This window comes from Pseudophryne corroboree, chromosome 2 (genome assembly GCF_028390025.1).
Source record: "Pseudophryne corroboree isolate aPseCor3 chromosome 2, aPseCor3.hap2, whole genome shotgun sequence".
Lineage (NCBI taxonomy): Eukaryota > Metazoa > Chordata > Amphibia > Anura > Myobatrachidae > Pseudophryne > Pseudophryne corroboree.
Window position 1 is genome coordinate 231165606 of NC_086445.1, and position 17014 is coordinate 231182619.

The following is a 17014-nucleotide window of genomic DNA, read 5'->3' on the forward strand; positions in this document are numbered from 1 at the left end:
TGATCCCTGATCATGGCCGGATCTAGACCTTGTGGCGCACAGGGCGAAAAAATAGGGGTGTGGCTTCATGGAGAAGGGGCGTGGTCAGTTATGCCCCTTGTAGCTGTGCCCTCAGTTGTGCCCCCTGTAGCTGTGCCCACAGTAGTATTGCCCCCAGTACTGTGCCCCCTGTGGAGTTGTGCCCCCAGTAGTATTGCCCCAGTACTGTGCCCCCTGTAGAGTTGTGCTCCCAGTAGTATTGCCCCAGTACTGTGCCTCCTGTAGAGTTGTGCCCCCTAGTTGCGCCGCTTACAAAATAAATAAATAAATACTTACAATCCCCGCTCCTGCTTCCCTGACCGATGCTGCCCTCCGTCTCCGGCTGCCGGTGCCGCTCCTCGGATCTATGGGAGAGATGGCATGACGTCTCTCCCATAGCACCGCATAGACACTAGAGGTCAATTATGACCTCTAGCGTCTATGTGCCGCTCCCACAATGGCTTCATCGTGCACCACACAGCACCGGCGCCAGTAGCGGATCTTGCCACTGTGGCGGCGCCCTCCGGAATGTAGCGCCCTGGGCAAAAATCCTGCTTGCCCGTAGCAAGATCCACTATTGTCCCTGATACTCCAGAAATTATATTGCAGTTGTTATTTATGTGGGCGCAGCAGTTGATGACACATACGCTGCACTTGTCCTTCACAACTCTGCGGTATCTCAGAAGCTGATAACAGAATTCCTGGAATGACAGAAGTGATGGAGTTCATGTCCGAGCGACTCCTCTTTGTCAAGTGTGGCACCCATGTAATAGCACTTACTGGGGTAAATTTACTAAGGTGGGAGTTTTTTCTAAAACTGGAGATGTTGCTCATAGCAACCAATAAGAGTCCACTTAACATTTATCTAGCTGCTTCTAGAAGATAATCATGATCATGCCTTCTAAATGATTGCTTCGGCAATCTCAGACCCTATTACATATTCCCCACTGTCTCTGAGTACTGTACACAGAATTCACAGTATTTATATAAAAAAAAAAAATGCTGATCAGCATCTATCTATCTGCAATACACACACACACGCACACACACACACACGCGCACACACACACACGCGCACACACACACACACACACACACACACACACACACACACACACACACACACACAATAAAGACTTGGGTCTAACTCAGTGGCGTAAGTTTGTCCCAGTTGCCCGGAGGCAAGAAAAATATTGGTGTCCCTCTCTCTCTCTCTATATCTATATATATATATATATATATATATATATATATATATATATATATATGTGCTCCTGCATATAGCAAGCCTGCAGATTCTAACTATATGAAGCTACTACAAAACCATTGCAACTAGGCAGATCTATGTAGGGGTCCAGCCACACACTACATAGATCTGCTCAGTCACTCACAATGCTGATTATTTCTCTGACGATTAATTTGCAAGTGTCATATCCAGGATTAGAACCCACAACCTATTACACTGGAAGCATGCACCTTACTGATGGAGATATCTGCTGTTGCATAGGAAGTATGAGAATTCTAACTATATGAAGTTACTTGTAATGGTCAGAGAAATAACGTCATATAGTTAGAATTCTCATGCTTCCTTTATAGGAACAAATAGCTTCATCAGTAAGGTGTCTGCTTCCAGAATATATATAAAAAAGAGGGTGTGATTTGTAAGGTGTAGTGGTTAGTGGGGAAGTTGCCTACGGAAGAGTTACTGGCTGCTGTCAATTAACTTAATTGATTAATGTCGCTGAACACACAGAACAGGAGGAGAGGTGCCCCCCTTCAAAGCAGGAGCCCGGCGGCAGCTGACTCCGTTGTCTCCCAGAGTTCTGCCTCTGGTCTAACTGTTAAAACAATAACTTAGCAGTATTATATAGTAAGGGACACATCTGCAGGCTGCTTTTCCATCCAACCATGGCCTCCTGCTTACTAGCTTATACTGCGAGTCTCCATCTGTCTTCATGTGGAAGGCTGGACCGCCTACTGTTTTCCCTGCTCATACCACAGGCAAGCACGGAATTCTGCAATTCTGCCTCCACGCCTGGGAAACTTCAACAAGATGTATTATTTATTTCCAAGCATAAGCATGGCAGTCACCCAGTAACTCCCAATTTGGAGAAGCAGTGAATCCATCTACTGTACCCTCACTTTCCCTCTCCGCCCATATACATATGAATGACATGCATGTGCAGTCTGCTTTTGCTTTCTAAAGTTGTGTAGTTTGTATATATTTGCAGGGTCCGTCTGCATATGGTGGTAATTCCAAGTTGATCGCAGCAGGATTTTTGTTGGGGTGTGTTCAATCTGCAATCTAAATTGCAGTGTAAAAATAAAGCAGCCAGTATTTACCCTGCACAGAAACAACATAACCCACCCAAATCTAACTCTCTCTGCACATGTTATATCTGCCTCCCCTGCAGTGCACATGGTTTTGCCCAACTGCTAACAAAAATCCTGCTGTGATCAACTTGGAATTACCCCCTTGGTCCGAATCAGAATGTCTCTCTAAATGTTGTAACTAGAGGCCTGATTCAGGCCCAGATGGACTGGCGATTTGGTTGACCGATGTATTTATGTTTTGCACATGCACCAGAGCCGCAGTGCACATGTGCTGCGATGGTGCTGCAGTTCTGGTCGCAGTGTTGAGTTAGCCGCAGCCTGATTGACACACTGCAGGTGTTTGGAGGTGGAAACGGGGAGTAGCTTTTAAAATTAAGTCGAGACCTCTATTTTTGAGCTGTGCGGAAACTAGTGACTGCGTCATCAGATGCAGATTCACTGGACTCAGCAGTTGGACATTCTGAGCAACCTTATGCATGTGCAAATGTCAGATAGCTTATCTGATGGTCGCTATGGTGATCCGATGTTGAGTCTTTACCAAAGACGCTTCTTGCGGCATTAGTATAAACTCTTACAAGTGCTGCGACTGAAGATGCAGCACCGACCTGGACTGAATCCTGCCCAAGGTACAAGCGGGAGTGTGGCTGTGGTTCAGCAGCGTTAGGTTACTGTCTATATTATCAAATCTCTCATGCTTACTCTTCCTGCCAGACATCTAAACTTGCCCTACAGAAGTGTCCTGCTACATTGTTGCTGTGTATAGCAGCGTTCTGTACCTGGACAGCGATGAGTACGTATCACAGCATGCTGCTGTGTGTACAACGCTAGCCGCCTCCCATAGACTTCAGTGGGTGTTGGGTGCATGCGCACACCGGCTTCCATTTAAAGTGAATCCTATGCCGGGACTAGTGTACATCGCAGCCACAATGTAAAGGGACACATCTGTACGTGTCTCAATGTAATCACAGCTTGCTTTCCTCCATGATATGATGTAATACTTCCCATTTCATTATAATTATAATTTACCTCTGCATCAGGCTATAAGTTGCAGTTAATGATACCTGTATATTTTAATAATGCACCTATCAACCATAACATTAAAGCCACTGATCGGTGAAGGGAATAACAGTGATCATCTCATTACAATAGCACCTGTCAAGGGGTTACAGCTTACAGGACTTAACAAATTTGCTGCTAACATCTTGGTGCCAGATACCGCGGGACACCTTCAGAGGTCCTGTGGAGTGGGTGCTATTCAGTTTGCCGGCTGTTGGGACACCTTCAGAGGTCCTGTGGAGTGGGTGGTATTCAGTTTGCCGGCTGTTGGGACACCTTCAGAGGTCCTGTGGAGTGGGTGCTATTCAGTTTGCCGGCTGTTGGGACACCTTCAGAGGTCCTGTGGAGTGGGTGGTATTCAGTTTGCCGGCTGTTGGGATCCCGACACCCGCATACCGACAAGGGGCTCATTTGTGCTTGCCCACCTGTCGGAATGCCGGCGGTCGGGATCACGGTGCCGGTAGGCTGGCCGCTGGGAGCCCGGCCACCAGCATACCACAATACACCCCTGTGGAGTCCATGCCTTGACAGGACAGAGCTGTTCTGGTGTCACAACAGGGACCTACACAATATATTAGGCAGGTGGTTGTAATGTTATGGCTGATTGGTGTATATACGGTAACCGTTAAAATTGGCCTAGATGTGCGAGTACTTTAAAAAGTTTTACTAATGAACTCCACAGTTACGTCACATTAATCTTGCAGAAGTGCCTGCTCTGACATTTCTTTTCCCATGGCTGTAAGAATAATTTGATGACACCCATGTTACAACAAATATAATTAGTTTTACTTAACTTGCCATCCTCATGGGATCAGTAGCTTGTACTATTTATATCTACTCAGCAGTCACGAAGCAATGCAAAGAAAAATGATTCACTAAAGAGGAGGCTGAAACAACACAATGGATATTACATAACAAACTTACTACAATGAAAGTCATAATACAGGTTGTGCATTTGTTTGTTTTTTTAACATAGGAAGGAAATGACATGGACAGGCTGTTACTAGGGTATTCCCGCACAGGGACAGTTACCCTGTAAGTCTCAGAAAGCTAACCATGCTGAAAAATAGCAGTGATTTGTAGAATGATCATCATACAGGTTAACATAGTGCTGCAGCTTTTATTAAGAAATGAATAACTAACTAACAAAAGGTTGCAGACATCGTAGTTCACCAACTTCTGCAAGAAGTTATATACAGTATGGGCCTATTTACTAAGCCTTGGGTGGAGAGAAAGTACCAGCCACTCAGCTCCTAATTGTCATTTTTCAATCACAGTCTGTGACATGACCATTAGGAGCTGATTGGCTGGTACTTTATCTGCTTCCACTTTATCTCCACCCAATGCTTAGTAAATAGACCCCATCATTTTAGAAAGGCACAATGATAACACACACACCAATAGTCAGTAGGGAAAAGATGCAAATATTAACATGTACCTGTTGGAGGAGTGTATTGTGTGTTGCACTTCCTCCTAATCTGAGCACATGTGATTACGAGTGATGCAGAGTCGTGCGCACTTTGACCTCATCTACTTATGAATGAAGACGAGTAACTGGACTGTAATGCAGCATAATAGAAAAGGCAGGGCATGACAATGGAACTGGGGACTATGCAGTGTTACATGTACAGTAAGTGTAGATACTCATATTTGGAGACATTTTAGTTTTCATCTAGTATAGTACAGTACAAGTGCAGGTGTGCACTGATGATGACTAAAAGTAACCCAAGGCTACAAGATGTGATATGTGAACTTTCATCCAACTACAGATGTCCCCATCCTTGTCATTGCTGCTATGCGTTTGCATGTGTGCCCACATCGTGGTTGTGACTACATGTGCCCAGGTGTGATTTGCACAATGTATTTGCTATGGATCGTGGGTGTGGTTATTCTCACGGGCACGCTATCCACAGCAAACCAGGTGACCCTGCAGACAGTCGAGGGTGCGAGGATAGCGAACATATCTGTATGTGTTATTATCTGTTGGGGGCAATTCAGTTGGTAGTGATGGCCATGAGTTGCTGACAGTGGGAGTGTTGCTATGGCAACTCGCAGCCACAAACCACATTTTTTTCTTTGAAGCCCATGGAGGCGCGCAGGAAAATCTGCGATGTTGCCTCGCGGTACTGCTAGACAGTTCACACATATCACTGACAATTCACTTGCGGTGTATGTGTCTATTTTCCTGAAAGTCCAGAATTATGCTAATAAGGAATAAGGCGCATATTTATCACAATCGGCAATTAAAATGTTGATTTCATGTGATATTAATGCCCCAACTTGCAATATGAAAATCAATATTTTCTCATGCACGTGTCATTAATGGGGTACCAGGGCACACCTTCCAAAAAAGCCCTGTCCAGGTGAATGTTTTGAATCCCAGAGCTTGATAAATCTGCCAATATAGCAGTCACCATAGAACCTAATTTAGAGATGAGCGGGTTCGGTTCCTCGGAATCCGAACCCGCCCGAACTTCATGTTTTTTTTCACGGGTCCGAGCGACTCGGATCTTCCCGCCTTGCTCGGTTAACCCGAGCGCGCCCGAACGTCATCATGACGCTGTCGGATTCTCGCGAGGCTCGGATTCTATCGCGAGACTCGGATTCTATATAAGGAGCCGCGCGTCGCCGCCATTTTCACTCGTGCATTGAGATTGATAGGGAGAGGATGTGTCTGGCGTCCTCTCCATTAGAATAGAGATAGATTAGATAGAGAGAGAGAGATTGTGCAGAGTCGCAGACAGAGTTAGTTTACCACAGTCAGTGACCAGTGCAGTTGCTAGTTAACTTTTATTTAATATAATATATCCGTTCACTTCTCTCTGCTATATCCGTTCTCTGCCTGAAAAAAAAAACGATACACAGCACAGTCAGTCACACAGTGTGACTCAGTCTGTGTGCACTCAGCTCAGCCCAGTGTGCTGCACAGTCATCAATGTATAAATTAAAAGCTTATAATTAATTGTGGGGGAGACTGGGGAGCACTGCAGGTTGTTAGCAGGAGCCAGGAGTACAATTATATTAATTAACAGTGCACACTTTTGCTGCAGGAGTGGTGACCAGTGCCTGACCACCAGTATAGTATTGTTGTATACTACTAATATCTCTTTAAATATCAACCAGTCTATATTAGCAGCAGACACAGTACAGTGCGGTAGTTCACGGCTGTGGCTACCTCTGTGTCGGCACACGGCAGGCAGTCCGTCCGACCAGAATTGTATTATTTATTATTATATACCTACCACCTAACCGTGGTTTTTTTTTCATTCTTTATACCGTCATAGTGTCATCCTAATTGTTACGAGTATACTACTATCTCTTTATCAACCAGTGTACAGTGCGGTAGTTCACGGCTGTGGCTACCTCTGTGTCGGCACACGGCAGGCAGTCCGTCCGACCAGAATTGTATTATTTATTATTATATACCTACCACCTAACCGTGGTTTTTTTTTCATTCTTTATACCGTCATAGTGTCATCCTAATTGTTACGAGTATACTACTATCTCTTTATCAACCAGTGTACAGTGCGGTAGTTCACGGCTGTGGCTACCTCTGTGTCGGCACACGGCAGGCAGTCCGTCCGACCAGAATTGTATTATTTATTATTATATACCTACCACCTAACCGTGGTTTTTTTTTTCATTCTTTATACCGTCATAGTGTCATCCTAATTGTTACGAGTATACTACTATCTCTTTATCAACCAGTGTACAGTGCGGTAGTTCACGGCTGTGGCTACCTCTGTGTCGGCACACGGCAGGCAGTCCGTCCGACCAGAATTGTATTATTTATTATTATATACCTACCACCTAACCGTGGTTTTTTTTTTCATTCTTTATACCGTCATAGTGTCATCCTAATTGTTACGAGTATACTACTATCTCTTTATCAACCAGTGTACAGTGCGGTAGTTCACGGCTGTGGCTACCTCTGTGTCGGCACACGGCAGGCAGTCCGTCCGACCAGAATTGTATTATTTATTATTATATACCTACCACCTAACCGTGGTTTTTTTTTCATTCTTTATACCGTCATAGTGTCATCCTAATTGTTACGAGTATACTACTATCTCTTTATCAACCAGTGTACAGTGCGGTAGTTCACGGCTGTGGCTACCTCTGTGTCGGCACACGGCAGGCAGTCCGTCCGACCAGAATTGTATTATTTATTATTATATACCTACCACCTAACCGTGGTTTTTTTTTCATTCTTTATACTGTCATAGTGTCATCCTAATTGTTACGAGTATACTACTATCTCTTTATCAACCAGTGTACAGTGCGGTAGTTCACGGCTGTGGCTACCTCTGTGTCGGCACACGGCAGGCAGTCCGTCCGACCAGAATTGTATTATTTATTATTATATACCTACCACCTAACCGTGGTTTTTTTTTCATTCTTTATACCGTCATAGTGTCATCCTAATTGTTACGAGTATACTACTATCTCTTTATCAACCAGTGTACAGTGCGGTAGTTCACGGCTGTGGCTACCTCTGTGTCGGCACACGGCAGGCAGTCCGTCCGACCAGAATTGTATTATTTATTATTATATACCTACCACCTAACCGTGGTTTTTTTTTTCATTCTTTATACCGTCATAGTGTCATCCTAATTGTTACGAGTATACTACTATCTCTTTATCAACCAGTGTACAGTGCGGTAGTTCACGGCTGTGGCTACCTCTGTGTCGGCACACGGCAGGCAGTCCGTCCGACCAGAATTGTATTATTTATTATTATATACCTACCACCTAACCGTGGTTTTTTTTTCATTCTTTATACCGTCATAGTGTCATCCTAATTGTTACGAGTATACTACTATCTCTTTATCAACCAGTGTACAGTGCGGTAGTTCACGGCTGTGGCTACCTCTGTGTCGGCACACGGCAGGCAGTCCGTCCGACCAGAATTGTATTATTTATTATTATATACCTACCACCTAACCGTGGTTTTTTTTTTCATTCTTTATACCGTCATAGTGTCATCCTAATTGTTACGAGTATACTACTATCTCTTTATCAACCAGTGTACAGTGCGGTAGTTCACGGCTGTGGCTACCTCTGTGTCGGCACACGGCAGGCAGTCCGTCCGACCAGAATTGTATTATTTATTATTATATACCTACCACCTAACCGTGGTTTTTTTTTCATTCTTTATACCGTCATAGTGTCATCCTAATTGTTACGAGTATACTACTATCTCTTTATCAACCAGTGTACAGTGCGGTAGTTCACGGCTGTGGCTACCTCTGTGTCGGCACACGGCAGGCAGTCCGTCCGACCAGAATTGTATTATTTATTATTATATACCTACCACCTAACCGTGGTTTTTTTTTCATTCTTTATACCGTCATAGTGTCATCCTAATTGTTACGAGTATACTACTATCTCTTTATCAACCAGTGTACAGTGCGGTAGTTCACGGCTGTGGCTACCTCTGTGTCGGCAGTCGGCAGGCAGTCCGTCCATCCATAATTGTATTATTATTATAATATATACCACCTAACCGTGGTTTTTTTATACCACCTAACCGTGGCAGTCCGTCCATAATTGTATACTAGTATCCAATCCATCCATCTCCATTGTTTACCTGAGGTGCCTTTTAGTTCTGCCTATAAAATATGGAGAACAAAAAAGTTGAGGTTCCAAAATTAGGGAAAGATCAAGATCCACTTCCACCTCGTGCTGAAGCTGCTGCCACTAGTCATGGCCGAGACGATGAAATGCCAGCAACGTCGTCTGCCAAGGCCGATGCCCAATGTCATAGTACAGAGCATGTCAAATCCAAAACACCAAATATCAGAAAAAAAAGGACTCCAAAACCTAAAATAAAATTGTCGGAGGAGAAGCGTAAACTTGCCAATATGCCATTTACCACACGGAGTGGCAAGGAACGGCTGAGGCCCTGGCCTATGTTCATGGCTAGTGGTTCAGCTTCACATGAGGATGGAAGCACTCAGCCTCTCGCTAGAAAACTGAAAAGACTCAAGCTGGCAAAAGCACCGCAAAGAACTGTGCGTTCTTTGAAATCCCAAATCCACAAGGAGAGTCCAATTGTGTCGTTTGCGATGCCTGACCTTCCCAACACTGGACGTGAAGAGCATGCGCCTTCCACTATTTGCATGCCCCCTGCAAGTGCTGGAAGGAGCACCCGCAGTCCAGTTCCTGATAGTCAGATTGAAGATGTCAGTGTTGAAGTACACCAGGATGAGGAGGATATGGGTGTTGCTGGCGCTGGGGAGGAAATTGACCAGGAGGATTCTGATGGTGAGGTGGTTTGTTTAAGTCAGGCACCCGGGGAGACACCTGTTGTCCGTGGGAGGAATATGGCCGTTGACATGCCAGGTGAAAATACCAAAAAAATCAGCTCTTCGGTGTGGAGGTATTTCACCACAAATGCGGACAACAGGTGTCAAGCCGTGTGTTCCCTTTGTCAAGCTGTAATAAGTAGGGGTAAGGACGTTAACCACCTCGGAACATCCTCCCTTATACGTCACCTGCAGCGCATTCATAATAAGTCAGTGACAAGTTCAAAAACTTTGGGTGACAGCGGAAGCAGTCCACTGACCAGTAAATCCCTTCCTCTTGTAACCAAGCTCACGCAAACCACCCCACCAACTCCCTCAGTGTCAATTTCCTCCTTCCCCAGGAATGCCAATAGTCCTGCAGGCCATGTCACTGGCAAGTCTGACGAGTCCTCTCCTGCCTGGGATTCCTCCGATGCATCCTTGCGTGTAACGCCTACTGCTGCTGGCGCTGCTGTTGTTGCCGCTGGGAGTCGATGGTCATCCCAGAGGGGAAGTCGTAAGCCCACTTGTACTACTTCCAGTAAGCAATTGACTGTTCAACAGTCCTTTGCGAGGAAGATGAAATATCACAGCAGTCATCCTACTGCAAAGCGGATAACTGAGGCCTTGGCATCCTGGGTGGTGAGAAACGTGGTTCCGGTATCCATCATTACTGCAGAGCCAACTAGAGACTTGTTGGAGGTACTGTGTCCCCGGTACCAAATACCATCTAGGTTCCATTTCTCTAGGCAGGCGATACCGAAAATGTACACAGACCTCAGAAAAAGAGTCACCAGTGTCCTAAAAAATGCAGCTGTACCCAATGTCCACTTAACCACGGACATGTGGACAAGTGGAGCAGGGCAGGGTCAGGACTATATGACTGTGACAGCCCACTGGGTAGATGTATGGACTCCCGCCGCAAGAACAGCAGCGGCGGCACCAGTAGCAGCATCTCGCAAACGCCAACTCTTTCCTAGGCAGGCTACGCTTTGTATCACCGCTTTCCAGAATACGCACACAGCTGAAAACCTCTTACGGCAACTGAGGAAGATCATCGCGGAATGGCTTACCCCAATTGGACTCTCCTGTGGATTTGTGGCATCGGACAACGCCAGCAATATTGTGTGTGCATTAAATCTGGGCCAATTCCAGCACGTCCCATGTTTTGCACATACCTTGAATTTGGTGGTGCAGAATTTTTTAAAAAACGACAGGGCCGTGCAAGAGATGCTGTCGGTGGCCAGAAGAATTGCGGGACACTTTCGGCGTACAGGCACCACGTACAGAAAACTGGAGCACCACCAAAAACTACTGAACCTGCCCTGCCATCATCTGAAGCAAGAAGTGGTAACGAGGTGGAATTCAACCCTCTATATGCTTCAGAGGTTGGAGGAGCAGCAAAAGGCCATTCAAGCCTATACAATTGAGCACGATATAGTAGGTGGAATGCACCTGTCTCAAGTGCAGTGGAGAATGATTTCAACGTTGTGCAAGGTTCTGATGCCCTTTGAACTTGCCACACGTGAAGTCAGTTCAGACACTGCCAGCCTGAGTCAGGTCATTCCCCTCATCAGGCTTTTGCAGAAGAAGCTGGAGGCATTGAAGGAGGAGCTAACACGGAGCGATTCCGCTAGGCATGTGGGACTTGTGGATGCAGCCCTTAATTCGCTTAACAAGGATTCACGGGTGGTCAATCTGTTGAAATCAGAGCACTACATTTTGGCCACCGTGCTCGATCCTAGATTTAAAGCCTACCTTGGATCTCTCTTTCCGGCAGACACAGGTCTGCTGGGGTTGAAAGACCTGCTGGTGACAAAATTGTCAAGTCAAGCGGAACGCGACCTGTCAACATCTCCTCCTTCACATTCTCCCGCAACTGGGGGTGCGAGGAAAAGGCTCAGAATTCCGAGCCCACCCGCTGGCGGTGATGCAGGGCAGTCTGGAGCGACTGCTGATGCTGACATCTGGTCCGGACTGAAGGACCTGACAACGATTACGGACATGTCGTCTACTGTCACTGCATATGATTCTCTCAACATTGATAGAATGGTGGAGGATTATATGAGTGACCGCATCCAAGTAGGCACGTCACACAGTCCGTACTTATACTGGCAGGAAAAAGAGGCAATTTGGAGGCCCTTGCACAAACTGGCTTTATTCTACCTAAGTTGCCCTCCCACAAGTGTGTACTCCGAAAGAGTGTTTAGTGCCGCCGCTCACCTTGTCAGCAATCGGCGTACGAGGTTACATCCAGAAAATGTGGAGAAGATGATGTTCATTAAAATGAATTATAATCAATTCCTCCGCGGAGACATTGACCAGCAGCAATTGCCTCCACAAAGTACACAGGGAGCTGAGATGGTGGATTCCAGTGGGGACGAATTGATAATCTGTGAGGAGGGGGATGTACACGGTGATATATCGGAGGGTGAAGATGAGGTGGACATCTTGCCTCTGTAGAGCCAGTTTGTGCAAGGAGAGATTAATTGCTTCTTTTTTGGGGGGGGTCCAAACCAACCCGTCATATCAGTCACAGTCGTGTGGCAGACCCTGTCACTGAAATGATGGGTTGGTTAAAGTGTGCATGTCCTGTTTTGTTTATACAATATAAGGGTGGGTGGGAGGGCCCAAGGATAATTCCATCTTGCACCTCTTTTTTCTTTTCTTTTTCTTTGCATCATGTGCTGATTGGGGTGGGTTTTTTGGAAGGGACACCCTGCGTGACACTGCAGTGCCACTCCTAGATGGGCCCGGTGTTTGTGTCGGCCACTAGGGTCGCTAATCTTACTCACACAGCTACCTCATTGCGCCTCTTTTTTTCTTTGCGTCATGTGCTGTTTGGGGAGGGTTTTTTGGAAGGGACATCCTGCGTGACACTGCAGTGCCACTCCTAGATGTGCCCGGTGTTTGTGTCGGCCACTAGGGTCGCTAATCTTACTCACACAGTCAGCTACCTCATTGCGCCTCTTTTTTTCTTTGCGTCATGTGCTGTTTGGGGAGGGTTTTTTGGAAGGGCCATCCTGCGTGACACTGCAGTGCCACTCCTAGATGGGCCCGGTGTTTGTGTCGGCCACTAGGGTCGCTAATCTTACTCACACAGCTACCTCATTGCGCCTCTTTTTTTCTTTGCGTCATGTGCTGTTTGGGGAGGGTTTTTTGGAAGGGACATCCTGCGTGACACTGCAGTGCCACTCCTAGATGGGCCCGGTGTTTGTGTCGGCCACTAGGGTCGCTTATCTTACTCACACAGCGACCTCGGTGCAAATTTTAGGACTAAAAATAATATTGTGAGGTGTGAGGTATTCAGAATAGACTGAAAATGAGTGTAAATTATGGTTTTTGAGGTTAATAATACTTTGGGATCAAAATGACCCCCAAATTCTATGATTTAAGCTGTTTTTTAGTGTTTTTTGAAAAAAACACCCGAATCCAAAACACACCCGAATCCGACAAAAAAAATTCGGTGAGGTTTTGCCAAAACGCGTTCGAACCCAAAACACGGCCGCGGAACCGAACCCAAAACCAAAACACAAAACCCGAAAAATTTCAGGCGCTCATCTCTAGAACCTATGGGGGCTGCTTTTCACAATCAGAAATTGAGGAACCACAGCAGATACCTCCAAACCCCCTTCGTACATCTGGGGGGTTGCTTAAATTTTGTGGCTATCCCCAAAAAGTCTGTTGACATGAATGTATAAATATGCCCCTAAAACAACAGTTGTTGGTAATAAGCCAGTCCAATGTGCTCTGGGTTCTAATGTAATCAGTAAAAATATCTTTGTATTGTAGTGTTTTTGTTGCATGACTTGATTTCCTTACAGAACATATGTCATAGAGGTAAATCTCTAATTTTGAGTGTAGTTCTAAACCCCTGTGTAACTGAGGATGATGAGAGTTGCTGGTAAGGCCGGACCAAGGCTTACTGTGAGAGAACTCAGGAGGATAGGTTACCAGATACCAATATTTGTCTCTCAGGGGCAGATTTATTAAGCCTAGTGAAGTGATAAAGTGGAAGGTGATAACGCACCAACCAATCAGCTCCTAACTTCCATGTTACAGGCTGGGTTTGAAAAATGACAGTTAGGAGCTGACTGGCTGATGCGTTATCACCTTCCACTTTATCACTTCACCAGGCTTAATAAATCTGCCCCTCAGTGACTATTAGATGTTATTTATCTGAGATCATAAAGCTACTGCTTTCCTTTATATGGAAGTGATGAACGCTGCCAAGTGAGGGACAGATAACTGTCCTCTGTACCACAAAACTGAGGATTCTTCCATCATGCCACCAGTGCACAGGAGCATAAATCCATTTCATCTCTTTGCTCCCAGGATGTTGGGAGTAAGCTGCAGTGTTTTTGCATTTCCTTTTTATTACTAGAGTTCCGGCAGTGAGCCTGTGAGACAGGAACATGGAAGTCTTTCCAGTTACTGTTAGCCACTGGTCAAATCCATTACAGCTTCTATTACTCTTTAGCTCACAGAAACTAAGTGCTCAGACACAGCCATGCCAATCTATAGCACTCCCTGGGTAATTGCATTATGGTCTGTGGCCAGTCTAGCCTGCCAGCCTACCCCGGTGAATAGACAAGAAGTCACAGCTACAGTACTCCAAGAATTAACTCAATCTCTGCCTGGAGAGCTAGGTGCAGATTCTGCTGTGTTTCTGCATTTCTTTTCAAGGGGCAGCAAACACATTTATTATTATTTATTACCAGTTATTTATATAGCGCACACATATTCTGCAGCGCCTTACAGAGAATATTTGGCCATTCAAATCATACCTGCCCAGTGGAGCTTACGATCCATATTTCCTACCACATGTACACGCACACACATTCACGCTAGGGTTAATTTTGTTGGGATCCAATTAACCTACAACAAGTATACAGTATTTTGTAGGAGGAAACCAGAGTACCCGTAGGAAACCCACGCAAGTACGGGGAGAAGATACAAACTCCACACAGTTAGGGCCATGGTGGGAATCGAACCCATGACCTCAGTGATGTGAGTTAGTAATGATAATCATTACACCATCCGTCATTCTGAGTTGTTCGCTCGTTGCCGTTTTTCGCTATGCTGCAATTTGCTGTTAAATGCGCATGCGCTTGGTTATTTAACACAAAACTTAGTAGATTTGCTGGTGCTCGTGCGACGCTTTTCAGTCGCACTGCTGTTCGGTAAATGATTGACAGGAAATGGGCGTTTCTGGGCGGCAATTCAGCGTTTTCACGGTGTTGGCTAAAAAACGCAGGCGTGCCAGTGAAAAACGCGGAAGTGACTGGAGAAACGGGGGAGTGGCTGGCCGAACGCAGGGCGTGTTTGTGACGTCAAACCAGGAACTAAATGGACTGAGCTGATCGCAATCTGTGAGTAGGTCCGGAGCTACTCAGAAACTGCAAAGAATTATTTAGTAGCAGTTCTGCTAATCTTTCGTTCGCTATTCTGCTATGCTAAGATACACTCCCAGAGGGCGGCGGCCTAGCGTGTGCAATGCAGCTAAAAGCAGCTAGCGAGCGAACAACTCGGAATGAGGGCCTTTGTGAACTCTGCATCCCTTCACAGCCCGTTCACCACAATAATCTGTTCTTATAGTCATTTACTCTATGGTGTGGTTTAATGGACGTTCCTATGATAGTTCATACAATTAAAAAACAGGAATGGAAAATCTCTGCCCTTAAACAACCAACCAGCACAACCAGGTAGTGTAGTCTAACATGAAATCAGTCTGCACATGCCCAGGCGAATGGGCATATGCACCATTGCAGATTTGTATGCACCTGGCACGTATGCCAGGCTGGGCAGCTGTGACGGCACTCTAATGTTGACCAATTCCAGTAATAGTGTGTTTGCATGATGATGATAACAGTGACCAGTACTAGGGAATCGCTTGTTTATGCAGCGCTGAATCTGATCAGTGCTTCCTTTCCTTTTTATTGTATGTTCAGCTAGTTCTGATTCATTAGTACTTAAAGCTGTTTTGAGGCCTAATAGAGATGGTGTTTTGCAAATAAAACAAATAATGAAAAACGGGAGTGTATGTAGGCTGACCATACTAGCCCTTTAAACTGGGACACTTATGAATTACACAGGTTCTGTGGCTGGCTGACTTCAAACCTGCATGTCACCTGGTTTTAACCAGCCACAGAACCTGTGTAATTCATGAGTGGCCTAGTTTAAAGGGCTAGTATGCAGTGGCGGAAGTTTGTCCCGGAATATTGGTGACCCCCCCCTATATATATATATATATATATATATATATATATATATACTATATCAGGGGTTCTCAAACTCGGTCCTCAGGACCCCACACGGTGCATGTTTTGCAGGTAACCCAGCAGGTGCACAGGTGTATTAATTACTCATAGACACATTTTAAAAGGTCCACAGGTGGTGCTAATTATTTTACTTGCAATTCTGTGAGGAGACCTGCAAAACATGCACTGTGTGGGGTCCTGAAGACCGAGTTTGAGAACCTGTGTACTATATGAAGCTACTACAAAACTGTTGCAACTCGGCAGATCTTTGTAGGGGTATGGAGATATTTGCTCTTGCGTAGGAAGTATGAGAATTCTAGCTATATGAAGTTACTTGTAATTGTCAGAGAAATAACTTCCTATAGTTAGAATTCTCATGCTTCCTTTATAGGAGCAAATAGCTTCATCTGTAAGTTGTCTGTTTCCAGTGTATCTATGATAAAGAGGGTGTGATTTCTAAGGTGTAGTGACTAGTGGGGAAGTTGGCTACGGAAGAGATACCTGCTGCTGTCAATTAACTTAATTGATTAATGTCGCTGAACACACAGAACCGGAGAAGTGCCCCCCTTCAAAGCAGGAGCCCGGCGGCAGTTGACTCCGTTGCCTCCCAGAGTTTTGCCTCTGCTAGTATGTCAGCCTACTGTATGTGACGTGTGACTGGCGTAAACTGGGCACATATGCTGTTTGTGCCAAACTGAATGAATCTTGTGATAGTAGGTATATCCAAGCAATTGTGGCAGAACCACACATAAAATACCATGTTCTTAAACCGCACAGTTTGAAACATCATGCTGATTCTTTTTCAAATGCCAGGTATGCAAACGTGTAGTTTGCAAATCTAGTTTCAGTTATTGTCCAATATTGCCAGTATGACGTTTTACTGGCACAGGACCTCATCTGCCATGGTCTCTCCATGTCCGACAGCAGGTTTCTATGGTGGTTGCGAAGCTTTCAGATCTACCAAGCTAGTTTGGTTCCCACAGCAAACGCTATCCATTAGCCATTGTAGCCTATGGGTTATATTTCGCAAAAATTAATCTGGAACCGTCCTTAGCAATG

General features: G+C 45.3%; 1 protein-coding gene across 3 annotated transcripts in view; it reads left to right on the forward strand.

Moving 5' to 3' along the window:
• Positions 1 to 17014, forward strand: part of MYO1A (myosin IA) — a 142340-nt gene that overhangs the window by 38729 nt on the left and 86597 nt on the right. Inside the window, exon 1 of one of the 3 annotated variants that reach the window (XM_063952443.1) lies at positions 4939 to 5038. The exons of the other annotated variants lie outside the window; for them this stretch is intronic. The gene's annotated coding sequence lies outside the window, so the exon portion shown is untranslated. Of the gene's footprint in view, positions 1 to 4938; positions 5039 to 17014 lie in introns of those variants that run through there. 3 annotated transcript variants of the gene reach the window in all.